The sequence below is a fragment of the Passer domesticus genome, chromosome 14 (genome assembly GCF_036417665.1).
Source record: "Passer domesticus isolate bPasDom1 chromosome 14, bPasDom1.hap1, whole genome shotgun sequence".
In the NCBI taxonomy this organism is placed as follows: domain Eukaryota; kingdom Metazoa; phylum Chordata; class Aves; order Passeriformes; family Passeridae; genus Passer; species Passer domesticus.
The window spans coordinates 14,771,109-14,787,809 of NC_087487.1; the positions used below are offsets into that span (position 1 = coordinate 14,771,109).

Sequence of the window (16,701 nt, forward strand, 5' to 3'; positions counted from 1 at the left end):
AGAACCTGATGGATGAAATGTGGACTTTGAGATCATCTAACAAAGTGACCTTGATGCTCTAGTGGAAGGTGTCTCTGCCATGGCAGAGGGGTTTAAATGGGAGGATCTTCAAGGTCACTTCCAACCAAAACCCTTCTATGATTCCATGTTTCCAGTCAACAGCCTGGATATTGGTGTGGATGCAGCCACTGCTGGGCTTTGGGATTTACTGGTGGAGAGGATCTGAAGACAGTCAGGGGTTTGGGTAGGTGTGGGGAGGGTGAGAGCTGGTCACAGGGTGAACCTACCCACAGGTGGCTCCTCTCTGCTGTCTGTTGGGATTGGTGATTTGGAATAATTGAAGTCCCAGGGCTCAGGTGTTGAGCTGATGCTCCTGCTCAGAGAGCACAAATACCCACCCAGCCCTAGGGAGGGGTGGTTTGTCTGCTGACTGGTGGGATCTGCAAGTTGTGGTTCATCCTCCATGGCTTCACCAAGGTAGGATTGTGCCATGGTTTTGCTCATAAGTCTCTTTTTTCACTTGGGACAGGACTGTTGCTCTGTTGTCCTGCCCATAGCTGGGAGTGAGCCGCAGAGCTCGAGTGCAGCCGTGTGTGGCTCCCTCTGCGAGCTCCTCTGCCTGGCAATCCATAATCCTGATAAAGCACCATCTGGGCTAGAAGTGTGTGAATATCCAACACGACAGCACCTCACATTCTTTCTTTATGCTTATTAATAACAAGCTGTAAAAATAGCAGTCAGACAAGATGAGATCATAAGGCTGATCGTGGGATGCCATATGCTGTCTGTTTTACTGGGGGGACACACAGAGGAGACCTGTGCTCTCCTGCCAGAGCAGGGAGGGGCTGGGGGGCAGCAAGGGGGCTGTGGGCTCTATCCTTTTTAGGATAAACCATTTAGGATAAACAGAGAGGCACTGCTGGAAATTGCTGAAAAATCTCTGAGTCTGAGGAGCAGCAGGTCTGTGGACAGGACAACTATTCCATGGGTTGTGGTGGCTTTATCTGGTTGTGACTCCAGCTGTTCTGTCCTGACCACACATCTCTATTTCTTTGAGGTGATGAGACCTTAACAGAAACCAAAGATTTTTCATTTTTTATTTTTTTTACTCTCTTTACTGTTAAGAGTTGAAAAACCGCAGATAGAAAATGCTGGGCCCATTTATGTTTGTACATGCTTCAAAAAGATGATGTGTATCTTGGCCAGCTGTGGAACAGCAACATTTTCTGTGCTTAAAAGAATGATATTTCCAGCACCTAGCAGTGTCCTATTTGTCTTTAATAATTCTCTGGCTGGGAAGTGTTAGTGTAGATTAGAGCTCTTCAGATTTGATAGCTCACGGACAAGAATGCTGTGTTAGTGAAGTGTGAAGGGCAAGAACCTGCTCTGTGCTGACCCAGGCCAGGGTGCTGTGACTTCTTTTGCCTTGGGGATTTCTGCCTGTGTTACATCTGGGCTGTGGTTCATGGCAAACAACAGGGAAAAAAAACAAAACAAAAACCAAAAACTTTCTGACTCTTTCCTCTGTTTAAGGAATTAATTTGCTAACTCTGAGTGTTGCTCCCTTGGTAACACCCTGGGCTGTGGAGCTGCATGTTCTGCAGCCCCTTGTGCTGGTGCATCTCTGCCTTGCTAGGCGAGCTGTTTTTGGGGGGTTTCTCTAATACCCAAACCAGCCTCAACGAGGCTCAGGTGCCAATTAAACCTTGCACAACCAAGAGCAAGTGGGACCTTCAGTAATATCCCTCCTGCTGTCCCAGGATGCGTGCATGAGTCATTGTCTGGAAATCCAGGTGGCCAGATGTCCTCCAGACCCCGCTGGGCTGCGCGGCAGAAGGGGCTCCTCGCCTCACCCGCTGCCTGCAGAGGTTCCTCGGAAGTGTTATGGATAGTTCTGGCTTAGTCCATGATTCTGGAGAATTTCTTCAGAATTCTTTGTGCTGATGGCAGAAAAATCACTGCTGTTTTTGCTCTGACAGACAGTGCAAGTGTGTACCTGAGGGTGGAGAGTCAGTGCTCTGTGAAATGGTCGGGACTGAGGCTGGTGGTATGTGAGGATGAGAAAAATGAGACTCCTCAAGGAAAAGCAGTCTTACTTTTGGGGGATAGAGGGCCACAAAAAACCGACCCCAAGCAACTTGCTAGAATTCTGTAGGATTTTTGGTGATCTCTGTGTAACTTGGTGCATCTGTGTGACCTTTTTTATCCAGGTGAGGTGAGGAGCTCTCACATCTCCTGGGGCTGGCCCTGGGGGAGGCATCTGCAGCAGCTGGGTCCATCTCTGCCCCCCACCCTGTCAGGAGGGACTGGGCTGTTGTCACAGCTGCCCTCAGCACTCGCTCTCCAGCTGCTTTTGGCTGCTGTGCTGGTGGCTTGCAGGGAGCAGAACCAGGGACCCCTGCGGGCCCGCACTACAGACAGCTGGGGAAAGGCTCCTGTGGGTTTTCCCCCTGCCAAAGGCTTTTATTTCTTAGCACAGCATTAATCTGAGGGCTCTGCCCCTCCCTGCTCCCCTCCAGCCCATGGGATGCAGGCTCCATGCAGAGCACAAGTGGACGATGGAGAGTTTGTCTGGAGTTTCAGAAGGAAAGCACAGTCCTGCCTCGGGCTCTGGGTTGTGTTGGCTTTGCAACCAAGATAGTATTTTTTAATTTAAAAAAAGAGGTATATTTTTTTCATGAATTTTCAAATTGTTCCAAAGCCTGGTGGCAATAAGAAATGAGGACATTATATTGCTTTTAGACAGTGACACATGATTATGATGAAAAATCAGTAAAATAACTAGTGTTGAACTTAATAAATTCTTAAAAAAGCTGTGAAACACCAGGGAATTCTCTTTTGAGGAAGATCATTGCCTTTCCAGAAGGAAAAGCAGATTTCTGTGGAAAAAGTGTGACTAGATCTAGTTGGTAACTTGTTGGCCATGAGTAGAGGTCTCTCTCTCTCTGCCTCAGATCCACCTCCAGCCTTCCCCATAGCCCAGGGCTGAGCTGTGCAATCAGCATGCAACTAAATTGCATCAGGCTTCATAGGTCAGGCAATTCTCTTCCTTCCTGAAGAGGCAAAATCGGCCAAAGCCCTCAAATTCTGTTGTGAAGAATAGGGCACTGCAAGGAGCAGCTTTGCTTTAGGGCAGCTCCTCCTTATCAGTGCTGTTATCCCATGGGCATTGTTCCTGCCTGTGCCCACCTTGGGGATCTATGGATTAGGGCTCCATAAAGCACTGCCACGCTGCAGGAGCAGGGCAGAAAATCCCTTTTTGTATCTGTCCCTGAAGGAATCTTGCTGGAAGGTGAATCAGGGCAATGGCTCTGCAGGAGCCTGTTGTAATTGCCAGATTTAAGATGATGGGCTGTGAATAAATCTTAGCTTTTACTTTGCTGGGCTAATTCAGGCTTGAAAACTGAAGTGACAGCTTATAGCCAGGCTTTTCTGTTTGGCTTGTCCAAGATTGTGGATGTGTGTTGCGTGGCTAAATGCAAATAAGCTGCTCCCAGAAAACACAGTCACAAGTGCTAAACTCATTACCTGCATGGGCTGATGGTGTGAGCGACTGGAGACCACATAAATTACTTTTTTTCTGCTCAGAGTGAAAGTGATACTGGTGCTGTAGTCCCTGACAGTAAGGAATGACTCTTTCTGGTCGGACAGGTTTGATTGGCTGCTAATTTACTCTCCCTCCTCTCATAATTCAGCACAGCTTTCTTGATGCGCTCTGCCAGCTCCCCCCAATTTGCTGCTAGGAGGATTTTCATGGAAGTGAATTGTGGATTCCAGTTAAAACATGTAGGGAGCACGCTCCTGCTTGATGGCTCCGTGCTTAGATGTCGCAGGAAGAGACAGTGTTTTGTATAACTGCAAGAAAAATACCATGTTCTAATTAGTGTAATTTATAGTCCCTCGCAGGCTAAAACAACAGCTGATGAGTCATGGAAGTTCCTTCTTCTGACACTTGCTGAAAGAAATGTTATTTTAGCTCCCATGGTTTTTGGGGAGGGGGGAGGAACAGGGTGTGGAGGGTCTGAAATGCCTCACCCCCTCTCCAGCCCCAACCTCCTGCAAAGTGTTTCCTGTTTAAGGATTTCTGGGGTGGTTGCTGTGCAGTGAGGGAACACTGACTATGGCCGTGTCTAATTACCAGTCATGGTGGGTCCCAGTTTGAGGGTTTGTGTCTGAACTGGCGCTCCTGAGCCCACTGTGGTTGCTGGGATGGGAGGTTTCAGCAGGTGCCATAGTGTCAGTGTTGAGTTTGAGGCTGAGCAGGCAGAAGGATGAACACTGAATTCCCCCTGTGCTCTACCTGGGCACTGGGGCAGATGAGAGCTGAGTGCCCTGGGCATACTGTGGGCAGATGAGAGCTGAGTGTAAGGTGGGACTTTCAATTCTGTTTCCAAGGATGGTCTTCCTACTGAGTTTCAACCTTGTCCTACCCCTCTGGCCCAAGACTTTGTTCAAACCAATCTCTGCAGAAGTGAGTCACTTGGATTAAAGCAAAGTTTTACTCCTCAGCTCTTTTTTCCATCCTGAACTTGTCACGCATGATGGACGGGGCTGAGACAAACAGCTGAGGAGCTGACTGAACTGCAGGAGAGACAGGCACAGGGGTGGGGGACCCTCCCACCGTGTCCTGGGGACTGTCCCTGGCCATGTAAGCCTGGCTGTGACCATGAGAGGTCAGCAATGGCCCTGCCCAGCTGCCCTCCCTGGGGCAGGCACTGCAAAGCCCCCGTGCAGGTACAGGGGATGCCATGTGGGTATTTTGCTCAGCATGTGTTGTCCATGCCTGTTTGGATGGTTAGTGACACAAAATAAGCTCCCTGGAACACTGGTGTCTAGAGCAAAGTATGCCAAAAGTTTTGCCCGCAGCAAAGCTGGAGATTTCTTCACTGAACATTTCTTTTTCCTCCTGGTTGTTTGTCTGGCCACCATTTCTGTGGTTTATGCTGCTGGAAGACAGACAGATGTGACTACCTTGCACCATGGTCTATGGACTTCTAGAACTTATGGAGACTTTTGGAGGAAAAATGCATTCTACAAATCTGAATCTTTGCATGAAAATGAAGTTGCAGAGAGTACACTCAATGGCATGTCAGTTATGAAGGGTCCTCACACAGCAAATGAAGCGGCCATGGCTGGTTCTGATGACAGTGTGCCAAGCACTGTGTTGGACTACAGACCTCAGGCTCCTTAGAAGTGCTATTTCTAGTTCTGGCTTAGTCCATGATTTTGGAGAATTTCTTCAGAATTCTTTGTGCTGATGGCAGAAAAATCAATGCTGTTTTTGCTCTGACAGACAGTGCAAGTGTGCACCTGAGAGCTCTGTGAAAGTGGTCAGGACTGAGGCTGGTGGTACATGAGGATGAGGAAAATGAGAATCCTCAAGGAAAAGCAATCTTAAGAGGGCCACAAGAACCCCACCCCAAGCAACTTGCTTGATCTTTGTAGGATTTTTGGTGATCTCTGTGCAACTTGGTGCATCTGTGTGACCTTTGTTATCCAGGTTTATTAAGGTCAATAATAATAATAATAAAAGGCAGGAAGAATACTGCCTTGTATCCTTATTTAAGTACTCCATGCTTGTGTAAAAACCCAGAGTAACTCCTGAGGCAAGTGATGATCTCAGCTGAGTGGGGCCAGATAACAGGATTTCTGGCAGACATACACAGTTTTAAGGTGCTTTTTCCAGCTATTTTTATGACTGTTCATGAGATGGTATTTAATCCATTACTAATATTTGCAGCATGACTTTAGGAAAACAGTGAAGGATTAAATAATTTCCAGAGGAGCTAATTTCTCAGGAGGAAATTTTCTTTCTTAAGGACTGCACTTAACCTGAAAATTTCAAATCCCCAGGTAAATTTATCAAGCTACTGGTTGTAAAAATATATTGGTTCAAAAAGATTTTGGGTGAAAGGATCTCTCAAATGAGTAGCACTCAATTAAGCTTAATCTGAATCTTCTCTTTCCTGATGTATTCAGTCTTAGTTTATCTTTTTTCTTCTTCCATCTTTGTAGCAAGAGGCCTAAAATCCCATTTTGACTTATTTGTGCTGGAGCTTTAAGGGATGTAACAAAACCTGATGCATTTTAAAGCAACATTTTTAATGTTTTTTCTAGTTTTATGGGGGAGAGATGCTACTTTCAAATATGATTAATGAAAGTTTGCAGATGCCTTATAGCTCTTCCTTTCTTGGTTTTATTCCACCCTCCAGTCTCTTCTTTTCTTCCTTCCATCAGTCACTGCTGTGTGAATTGTTTCCACCCCTCCAGAGCACCAAGCTGGCATCTGAATAGTCCCAGAGAGAGCAAATGATTTTGTTGTTCTGGTGAAATCCCTGTATGATTTTCCCAGAAAAAAAGAAAACATAAGCAGAGATTGCTGAGACAACAGTGGAAGAATTAATAGCTGCTCATCAATAGTATTTTTTTTCCTCTGGGCCTGTATCTAACAGCTGGGGTGACTTTCTACAGCCACGTGTGGCAAACATTTGCCATTGTGAATGGAAATATTCTTCTTTCTGCCTGTCAGGAGTTAAGGTTGGTCTTAATGAAGAGTCTCAAAAGGTTTCCATGTATGATAATGAAATGTTGCTTTGCTGGAACAGCCCCTGGATTTCACAGGGCAGGGAGGTGGCCACGAGCTGTTGCTCTTTGCCTTGTGGCTCCCTTCTCACATCTGGCACGGCCTGAGGAGTTGCCCTCTGCACCTCTCCTCCCACTTCCACATCAAATGACTTCTCTTCCCTCTGCAGGGACTATCTTCTCTCTGACAACAGCCCATAGCACTGACAAGCTGGGTTTTCAAGGCAGAGGAATCATCCATCACAGCTTGTTCTCCTGTGTGAGCTCATCACAAGGCTGGTTGGTGCTCAGCTCCCTCCTCAGCTTGGGTGCCCTAATGGATTCTGGCCTAGACTAGCCCAGCTCCAGGAAAAATGAAGCTAATTAATGTTCTGGTGCTGAAATTTGTTTTCCAATGTGTTATCTCCAGAGATGTCTCCTGAAAGAGTCCAAGCCTAGGCTTGGATGTCTGAGGTCTGGACGTGTGAATGTTTTTATCCCTCCTATCTCAGGGATGGGAGAGGTCAGTGCCTTGGACAGATACAAGAAATATGGGTGGTATTTCTGCCTCTGAGGCAATTCCTGTGTGATCCTATGGTCCACTCTTGTCATCCCCAAGTGTCTTGGCAGGATTTAAGCCCTTTATTTTAGGGAGCAATATCTAAAGTTGGTTTTTCATATCCTGTGCCTTTGTTTCTCTGAGTTAGTAGTGCTCAACTGTGTGCCAGGGCGGTTTTAGGGCACCATCTATGGTGCCAAGCTTGAGCCCTAGAGCTTCTGGTGGGACTTGCAGTCCAATTGCAAAGATAAAATTCCTCGGAGAGCTTTGAAACTCAAACTCACAGAGCATTCCTGAAATAGCTGTGAAATGATATTGAGTAAATACCTAAGGCAATGTTTAGATGTGGCAAGCAAAGATGCCCTGAAGCTGTTGAGGCATGCCAGTTGCCTCTCAAGTGTATTCTGGAGCATCTAAAAAGCACTTTGCTTTTGACATAAGTGACCATGCAAGGCATGTGAAATGCCCAGGTATGGTGACAATCTGCTGCTTGAGGTGGAACCTGGCAAATGAACTCCAGGCAGTGCAGCTCTGAAGTGAGAACCTGAGCAAAAACATTCTTGATGCTCTTAGAAGTGACTTTTTACCACCTGCCATATATCATACTTGGTGTGACTGGGGAGGAGAGGGGGGAATATCTCCTTTGCTCTGCTCCTTTGTGTTAAAATAAAATCTTATCTGAAAGGCTTTAAATCTTTCCAGGAAGATAACCCTCCATCAGAAAAGCTGAAATAAGTCTGGGCTTTAGACATATAACAAGTGAAAGTCATTTTAAAATCCCCTATTAATAAATTGTCATGCTTATACCTGCTCTTGTTCTGCTAAGTGTAATTTATAGAGGAGCTCCAGTGGCTAAACACAGCACAGGGAGGGATAAATTCAGCAACTTGTAAATACTGCTTGTGTTCCCCTCTCAGGACATTTGAAGGCATAACAAGAAAAAATTCATTGCTTAGACCGTAATTTATTCAGGAGTGTCCAGATCCTGGTCAGCAGAGTCAGGTTTGTGGAGCAGCTGATCAAGAATCTGAGCAAAGCCTGATCTTAGATCCACCTTGCTTGGATTCATCCCTTTCTCTGAAGTGTCTACAGAGTCTTGCTGGTGACTGCATTTTCCAAATCTTATCTCTAAAGCTCCCTCAAATCTAACCAAATCTGACTCTCTTATTTGGGTGTTTTTTTTCTGCAAGCCATCAAAGCTCTCCTTCCAGTTCAGGAGGAACTGGGTTTGCTTTTAGCAAAGATGGACAGCATGGGCAAGCAAAATGTGTGTCTTGACCTTCGTGCAGCTGGGGAAAAACTCATCAATCAAGCCAGAGGCTGCCATGCTTCATCAGGCAGTTCTGGGCTGGCGTTCATATGGTTTAGGAGTCAAATCTATTGTGATCAATTATGCAGGGAATTCAAAGTTGCTGCACATGTTCTTATGCTCCAGCAGTGCATCTGAGCACAGGGAAAGGCTTCCCTGTGTGCTGACCTTGTCAGGGTGTCAGCCTGTGCCTGGGGTCTGCACTGCCAGGCTGAAGAGGGGGGGCTCAGCACAGGTTGGGTTCACCCTCCCAGCTGTGGCCAGAAGAAGGCAGGGACAAAAGGGAAGAGAAGATCTCAAGGGAAAGGATGTGGTTACTTGTGGAACTGATTGCAGAAAGCTGGGAATGGGGGAGAAAGCTGCTGGATTTTCTAGGAAAGGCAGTGTGACAGTAGAAGATGGGCTGCTTTTAATAATCTGTTCAGAGCTATTTCTGCAAGAACAATGAATTTCTGTGCCTCAGTCACTCCCCATCTGTTTTCAGAACTCATCTGAAAACTCATCTTTCCTTCCTTTCCTCTCCCTTTCCGCTCTCTCCACTGTCATTTTTATTTTAATTTTGCCTCTCTGCTCTCCAAAGTTTTCGTGGGGTTGGATCTTGAATGAGGCAATAGACTAGGTAACACACACTAACCAGTGAAGCAAGAGCTGATTTATTTTTATTGCACCCATTTATTTTCTTCACACCCCAAACATCTTCATAAAGGAAATGATTTAACCTTTTGAGTAGGAAGTATATGCCAAGGAGTTCTGGGTTTGTGTTGTAAAGTATTGTGAAATGTAAATCGAGAAAGGCATAAATCCCTCCCCAGTCTGATGCAGCTTTTGTGAGGTGTTCCAGGTGATATTGTTTGCTGTGGGAAGGGTTCCTGCCTTCACTCCCTTAGCAAATATGAAAAGTAGCCTTTGTATTTATATACAGATGTGAAAAGGATCAAGGAAGGGAAAGACATTTTTACCTCCAAAGGCAGTATTCCTCCCTCTTCCTTAGCTCATGGTGGAATTCAGGTGCTTTGGGTACTTTGGGAGAGGCAGAACACGAGTGAAATGGGGATATGAGGTGTTAATGGGTAGAAATCTCTTAATGCATTAAACATAGGCTTAGACATTCTCTCATTACGATTTTCCAGTTCCCCCCACCCAAACTGCTCTCAAGGGTATGCTTCCCCAGGGCCAGAATAATCACCTCCCTGGTCTGCCATCAGAAAGCCTCTGCTCAGCCAGCATTTCCAATTTTTCATTAGGATAATTTTACTGCGTAGATGGTTTTTTTTTTTCCCCCTCCTGCCAAAACACCCAGCCGTATGCTATTATTTTCCTGGTGTAAACTGCCACCACTTCCCTTTCCTGAGCCGGTGGATGTCAGGGAGAAGCCTGACAGCTCCTCTCCTGATAAATGGTGGAAGCCTAAAGGGCAGTGTCTCCAGTGGATCCTGCTCCAGCTGAGCTGTGTGCCTTGGCAGAGGGAATTTGGGAGTTCTTCTTGCTGGGGCAAGTTTACATTAAAGGTCACAATGAGATTCATCGTGCATATTTTTTTTCCTTTTCTTCTTTTTTTTTTTTTTCCCCCCTGATTTGACAGTACTGAAAAGAGCTGCGTGCCAGGAATGGATATTGGTGGTGATAAGGAATAGCAGTTTGCCTAAGCTCGTGAAGGGATTTCACTTGCAGGGGTATGAAGTCCTTGCTGGAGAAATGAACAGATGTTTGAAGCCTGTCAGCTTAAAATCAAGTTTAAGAACACTGTGGTTTTTGTTTTGTTTTATTTTAATTTTTTTTAAAAAATGGTAAATAATTTACATTGAAAATTTTCTCTGGACTGCAATCCCTTTGATTTTCTATTTTTTTAAGTCTTGCCTTCCAGCTCTGTTTGCCAGGAGTGGGCACTGTTAGTGCTGCAGTTGCTTGTCCCTCTGTCTGCCTGAAGCCCTCAAATATTTGGGGCTGTGTTGGGGCATTTGGGACAGGGAGAGCTGTCCCATGAGAGCTGCAGAGTTGTGTTGTTGAACTGAGAAGTGGGAGCTGATCCGTCTTTGAGCTCAAAGTCTGTGTTTGTTGTGGTGCACAGCTGTGGCTGTGTCTCCATTTAAAGCTCAGGAATTTCTTCTGTGAGTCCTGATGGTGAGGAGCAAATTCTGCCTCCTCTGCTCTCCCTCTAATGGCTCCTTGCACTCCATTAATTAAATGAATAATTTTTAAAGGAAATTCTAAACCCTTAGCTACAAATCAGCTAGAATAACTCTGACAGAACCTGGCTATGAAATAACACTGAAAAGGAGGAAAAAAAAAAGGCATTTAAACATAAAATGAAAGGCTGAGAACCCAAAAATCCACTAGGAAAAAAAGCAACTTCCCAGCTCTCATAATTTCTAAATAAATTCCCTGTTAGCAGCAGCTTTGCTATGGCTCATGCAGTTTCTCTGCTGTAGTTAGCTTGAAATATTTTATCCTCCCTTTCCTACAGATCTCCTGACTGCTTTGAAAATGAGAACTTGTGTTTTTCCTTTCAGCATCCACTTTATTCTCTGCTTGTGTTCACAGACCTTAGGATGCAATGCATGGCAAGGAGGAAAAACAGAGTTAATTTGCTGGTATCTGTTCTGAGCATGATTGCTGTTAATTGTCAAGCTTGTCCTCTCCTGACTGCAAAAATAAGCTGGTTGAAAATAATCCACAGTGTGCTTCTGTATTTTGCTGACAACCTGCCAGCTACCAACTAGGGGTGTGATAAATGCCCAAATGGCTAAAATTTCCAACCAGCTTTCCACTCTCCTGCCTTCCAAGCTGTGCTTTTAGTGTCAGGTTTGTCATCCATGTGCCTGTTGCCTCCTGCACATTAAAAAAAAAAAATCAACAAGATCTCCAAACCAGCTGGAATTTCAGACTTTGGCCAGCCTGTGCAGCCCCTGAACCTGGGCCCACTGCTACATGGTGATGCCAAAGCTTCTTTTCTAGCCATGGCTTAACAAAATTCTCCTGAGCAAGGTCATGCTGCTACTGAGCCAGTTACAAGCAGGTTTACATTTTGGGGGACTGTGGGGAGGGATGGTGTGTGTGTGTGTTTAAAGCTGTTAGACTTCAGAAATAATACCAAAACACAGTTTATTGCCTGACTGGAATGATGCAATGCAGGATCTCTGCCCACCTTGTACAGCCAGAGAAGAAGTTGGGTTTGGCAGTTCAGGCACATCCAGTGGCTGATAAAGGTCCCCAGGTCTTATCATTCTAGGTCTGACCTTTTTTTAAGGTGTAATAAACCTCAGAACCTGGCTTTGTGGAGCTGGGGACAGATCTGCCCAGTGCACAAACTGATGCTGGCTGTAAATATTCCCTCTCTGTTGTGCTGTCAGTGCTTTCCTTGAAGAACACACTTGGTGCTTTTGCTCCCCCTCAGGCTTTAAAATGATTGACCACTCATTGTCTGGGAGGTGAGTAGCCTTGTCTGGTGTCCCTTTGGGAAGGGGTGGACAAATATTGAGGCTGTGCACTTAATAACTTTCACTTGTGTCATTTTCCCTGGAGATCCATAAGCAATATATTTCTTGACTCCGAGGTATCTCTTCAAATGAAACTTTGATGCCCTGAGAAATGCCTGCAAAAAAGACAGAGCAAGGATCTACTCACCTTAACCAAGAGCTCTTGTTTGAAGATGTGATGTGAAATACAGATGGGAATCTGATGTTTCTTTGAACCCAGATGCAGCAGAAATTAAAGATGTAATTCATAAAAGCTGAAAAACATCTTGACTGTCAGTTTGGGCTCAGTGGTTTTCTACCTGCTGAAGCAGAGAAAGCAAGTGGGGGCAGCACAGGTAGATAATGTGGATTTTTATTTTTAATTATGATTTTTTTTATTGGTCATTTCTTTTCAAGTGAAGGTTTTCTTGGAGTTTAATTGTGCTCAGAGGAAAGAGTGAGAAGAATATAACTCTGATGGTTCAAAATAATAAAATGAAGGATAATAGGGCAAAGGGAAAGCTCATTATGAACATTTCAAAGGAAAGGCATGAACTGGGTCAGTTCTCTGCCCTCTGAGGTTTTTCTAATCCTGCTTTCTTTAATACCTCATGCAGCTTGATTTAAAATTTGTAGTAATGGGAACTCCACTGGTCCATAAGCAAGGAGACCTCCCCATCCTGAGCTCTGCCCAATCCTCAGACAAACATGTCACCACCTTTATTTCATCCTTGTGGTCTCATTTCTTCACCCCCTGCAATGCTGGGACACATTCTATCTCTTTTTTTTTTTAACCAAGAAAATGATCTTTAAAGAAAAGATCTGTAGCCTTTGTAGATCAGTTTTCTATGCAGTCTTGGCAGTGGATCTATGGCAGTATGGCACACAATTTGCTCACTTCAGATTAAGGTTTGATGGAAATACCAGGGTTCTGATCTAATGTAATAAACCCAGAATTGGGTATTTTACAGAATTTCGTCTTGAACCAGGGCAAGGGCCATAATTATTTCTGGATATTCCTCATTGTGGCTTTCAGGACAGGTCAGCCCACCCTTTAAAAAAACCCGCCTCTGTATATCAGCATGGTACAGAGCAGCAGTTGATCACAGATAATATAAATAACAGGATGGGCTCGTGGAGTAACATGAGGAATAAAGCTGACACAAGGACTCAAAGATAAACGAAACTAAGAATGAAATCCATGCCATGAGAGCAAAATGTCACAGCTGGAGAACATCAGGGCTCCCAGTTCCCAACAATGGTGCTGCATTAGACACATGGGTGAATGCATTTTCCTTTTTAATGGGAAGAAAAAACAGATTAACAGAGCAGAAGGGAACTGCAGTGTGAACGGGTTAGATCTCTGACAAACAGCACAGGAGCTTTTTTTTTTCGTAATGATTTGAGCATTTGATGTGGTATTTCTGAAAGCACATTGGGACCTTTGTCTGAACAGCCATTCCTGAATCACTGGGTGCAGAGAGAGGTCCAGAAGGCAAAAGGACATGACTGAGGTCACACGGAGCCTGGCTTTAAAGGAAAAAAAAAGCTTCCTGCTCTCCAGGCTTATTCCATCTGGGTGACTGAGGAGGGCTGAAGAATTCTCCTACAGTCCTTGCTACTATTCACCACTTGCCTTTAAAAAAGGAATGTTTTCCTTGCAATATTGTGATTGCTTACATGATGAAAAGTTGGTTGGTTTTTTGTTCTTGCTGATTTTTTTGTTTGTTTTTGGCACTATGATAATGAAAGGAGGTGCTACACAAGTTTAATTCTGTGGGGAAATGGGGCAGGGTGACTCAATGGGTTAATCTCTACTTTATTCCACTGTAGCTGCTTTTCCAATGAAAACTGCTGGCTGGCAGTTTGCATTATCAGGAGAACAGTGGGAGCTGGGCTGTGCTGAGGGCTTGCAGGCAGGATTTCTCCTGTGCCCTGGGAGCCACCATGCAGCAGAGCGGCAGAAGCCACTGGAAATTCTATCGTGGCCTTGCAGGTGGATGGAAATGTTCAGCCCTTTCCCAGCCAGTGTGAGCAAACTGATAGCAATTCCCAGGAGCTGGGTCCTAATTACATCTCTGCTTGGGGATCATTTGAACCTTTAATGAGAGGTTGGTAAGGAGAGAGGGAGAGGTGTTTTTTTATTACAGCTGAGGAGAGAGGAAGGCTGTGCTGCCAGGGAATGTGGGCTCCTTCCAGTGCCATGCTGAAGTAGATGTCTTTCCCACTCACCATAGAAACAGTAGCTGCTTCCTTTTGGTGAGGGAGTGGGCAGGTTTGGCTCATTTTGTGGTTAATTTTCCCCACGTGTTCCTTCCTGGTAGTAGGATTTTGCTTTGCAGAGATGGATTTGACATATCGTCCCCAGTTCTAAAATTTGGCGGCATTTCTTTCACTCTTTGGGGGACAGGATGGAGAGGGGAAAGATTTTTTTTTTTGCCAGTATTTCCAGTTTGGTAATGTCATAGGTGGATCTACTGGTGTACACAGAGTAGGAGGGTTAGGGCTAGAAAGGATTATTTTCTATTTCCCACTGACTTGTGGCCACAATTCTGGCTGATGGCCCCAGATCAGACAATTGATGTTCAGACATTAGTTTGCAGGGACAGAGCTGCCACAGAAACTCTACCAGGATTAGCTCAGAAGTTGCTCTCATGGTTTTCTTTAGCCACTATCCCTTGACATTGAAGACTTTTCACGGGATTGTTGGTACAAAGTCATGGAATGGCTTTTTGGAGTCCACCATGTCCCTATAAACTTCTGAATGGTGTGGCCTGGGAACTGAGCCAGTATCAGACTGTCTAAATCAACCAGACAGAGAAAAATGCTTGAATAAACTGTTACAGGAATGACAGGAGGGAGTTCTGGGATGTCCCTGACAAAACAGCTTAAAAAGCCTATAGTGGTTTTATTGAAGTCTCTTCAGCTTGAAGAATAACAAATTATAAGACCTAGCCTACTTTTAAGTCCTAGTGTAGTTGGAAGCCTTTTGATGCTCACTTTGTTTTCTGATTACTTAAAAAACCTAATTCAGTTCTATTGCTGCTATCAGCATTTTGAGACTTTGACCATCTAAGATTTGTCAATATTGTTCTTGACATTCTGCACTAATTTATTGTAGTTTACCTTTTGCTAACTGTGGGTTTTGCAGATAGAAGGTTTTGTAGCTTCAGTGAGCAAATGCTGACCACAGCATATGAGCAGAAATAAACTCAGCTGTGAACAGGAGAAAAGTAATTTGAGGATTTCTTTTGGATCCCATCTTTTGTGATGCTAAACAAGTGGCTGAGGACCAATGTGAGAAACTTTTGGATAGTACAGGCTGCTCCTAACATGAGGAATCACTATGTTCTTCCAGTATCATGAAAAGATCTACCAAGAATACCACTGAACTTTCACAGGGGTCTAATATGAAGGTACTGCCTTTGCTTCCTCTTTGAGGTGTTTAAATGTCTTTGCTGTGGTGCCACCATAGGAATGAACACACTAAATCCTCAGCAGGCGCCTGGGACAATATCACTCTGTTTTTCCAGGCTTTGGCACCAGGAAATGTTTCACTGTACTAATGAGTTAGTAGTGAGGGTGGTGTAGTTTAAGCTGCTCATCTTCCACTGCCCTCTTTGTTCTCATCTTTACCTTCTCTTTGTTCTCATCTTTACCTTCTCTTATAAGCTTCCCACCTGAACAGCTTTTAAAACAACCTCAGCAGGCTTGAGAAGGATAATTTCATAAGTGCTCTCTGAATTTCATAAGTAACTGCTCTCTGAATGGATACTAAAAGGAGTAGGCAGGAATGTTTTCTTCCAAATCCCTTGTGCAATGACTGTGGGTGTTGGAGGAATTTGCTGAGGAAGGGATCACACAGGATTCATATTCTGTCAACAGCATCTTCTATGGTTGCTGCTGGAGATGAACCACTGATCTAATAGGGACTTCTCAGGCCCTTCAAGCAGCTATATCTGTCCTTTTCTGAGTATAGATTGGAGCCCTGGAAAGCAATCATCACTCTAAAAAGGCTGGATGTGTCCCATGTGCATATCTGGCTCACTAACACAACTGAATTTCCAGCTGAGACCCTGGCAGAGCTTGCAGCCAGGTGCAATACTAGCTGAGCTAAAATAAAGCCTCTTAAGTCAATCCAGCTGGCATCCTGCTGAGTGTCTCACCTTTTGGCATCATCTTCTCATTTACTCATGCTCCTTATTGTGATAGAGCTCTTGCTGTTGCCACATTTCCTTTAGCCATCATAATTCACGTTGATGCCTGGCACCCAAATGGTTAAATGCATTTGGCTTTGCTGTCCTGCTCAGTCCCTGTAGATTGTGTTGGAAGAATTGAATGAAATTGATAGAGCTAGCATTACAGTGAGCAAAACCCCCTGAAGAAAGAGTAGATGGGTGGATAGAGGGAATGACCCCAAAGAAAACAGCTGTCAAGGGCAGCTATTGGTTTATCTTTCATTGAAAGAGAGACGTAATGAATTCTAAATTAAGAGAAACTAGAAGCAAGGCTGTTTATCAGCTCTCTGCTGCAGCATAAACAGGCACTTTAGAGGTATTGACTGCAGTCTCACTTAATGTGCCAGTAGGTGCATTTCCTCAGTGCCTGGGAGCACCATGAGCCTCAGGCTGGACTAAAGCTCTGATATTTGAAATATGCCAGGTCAGGGCAAGAATTGTTTTGCATCTTGGTCTCCTTTCAGAGGGTCTTTGAACACGGTTTTCTTCTGTTTGGCAGCTGTAAGAGCAGCATAAGCACGTGCAGCCCAAATTTCCTTTGCATAAGGAAGACAAAATGTACTGATGTAGGTGAAATCC

General features: G+C 44.7%; 1 long non-coding RNA gene across 6 annotated transcripts in view; it reads left to right on the plus strand.

Moving 5' to 3' along the window:
- Nucleotides 1–224: 224 nt before the first annotated feature.
- LOC135280771 (uncharacterized) overlaps nucleotides 225–16,701 on the plus strand; it is a 73,430-nt gene continuing 56,953 nt past the window's right edge. Inside the window, exon 1 of one of the 6 annotated variants that reach the window (XR_010347611.1) lies at nucleotides 225–477. This is a non-coding gene — a long non-coding RNA (uncharacterized LOC135280771). The remainder of the gene's footprint in view (nucleotides 478–16,701) is intronic. The other 5 variants (XR_010347610.1, XR_010347609.1, XR_010347613.1 and 2 more) reach the window with 5 other exon arrangements.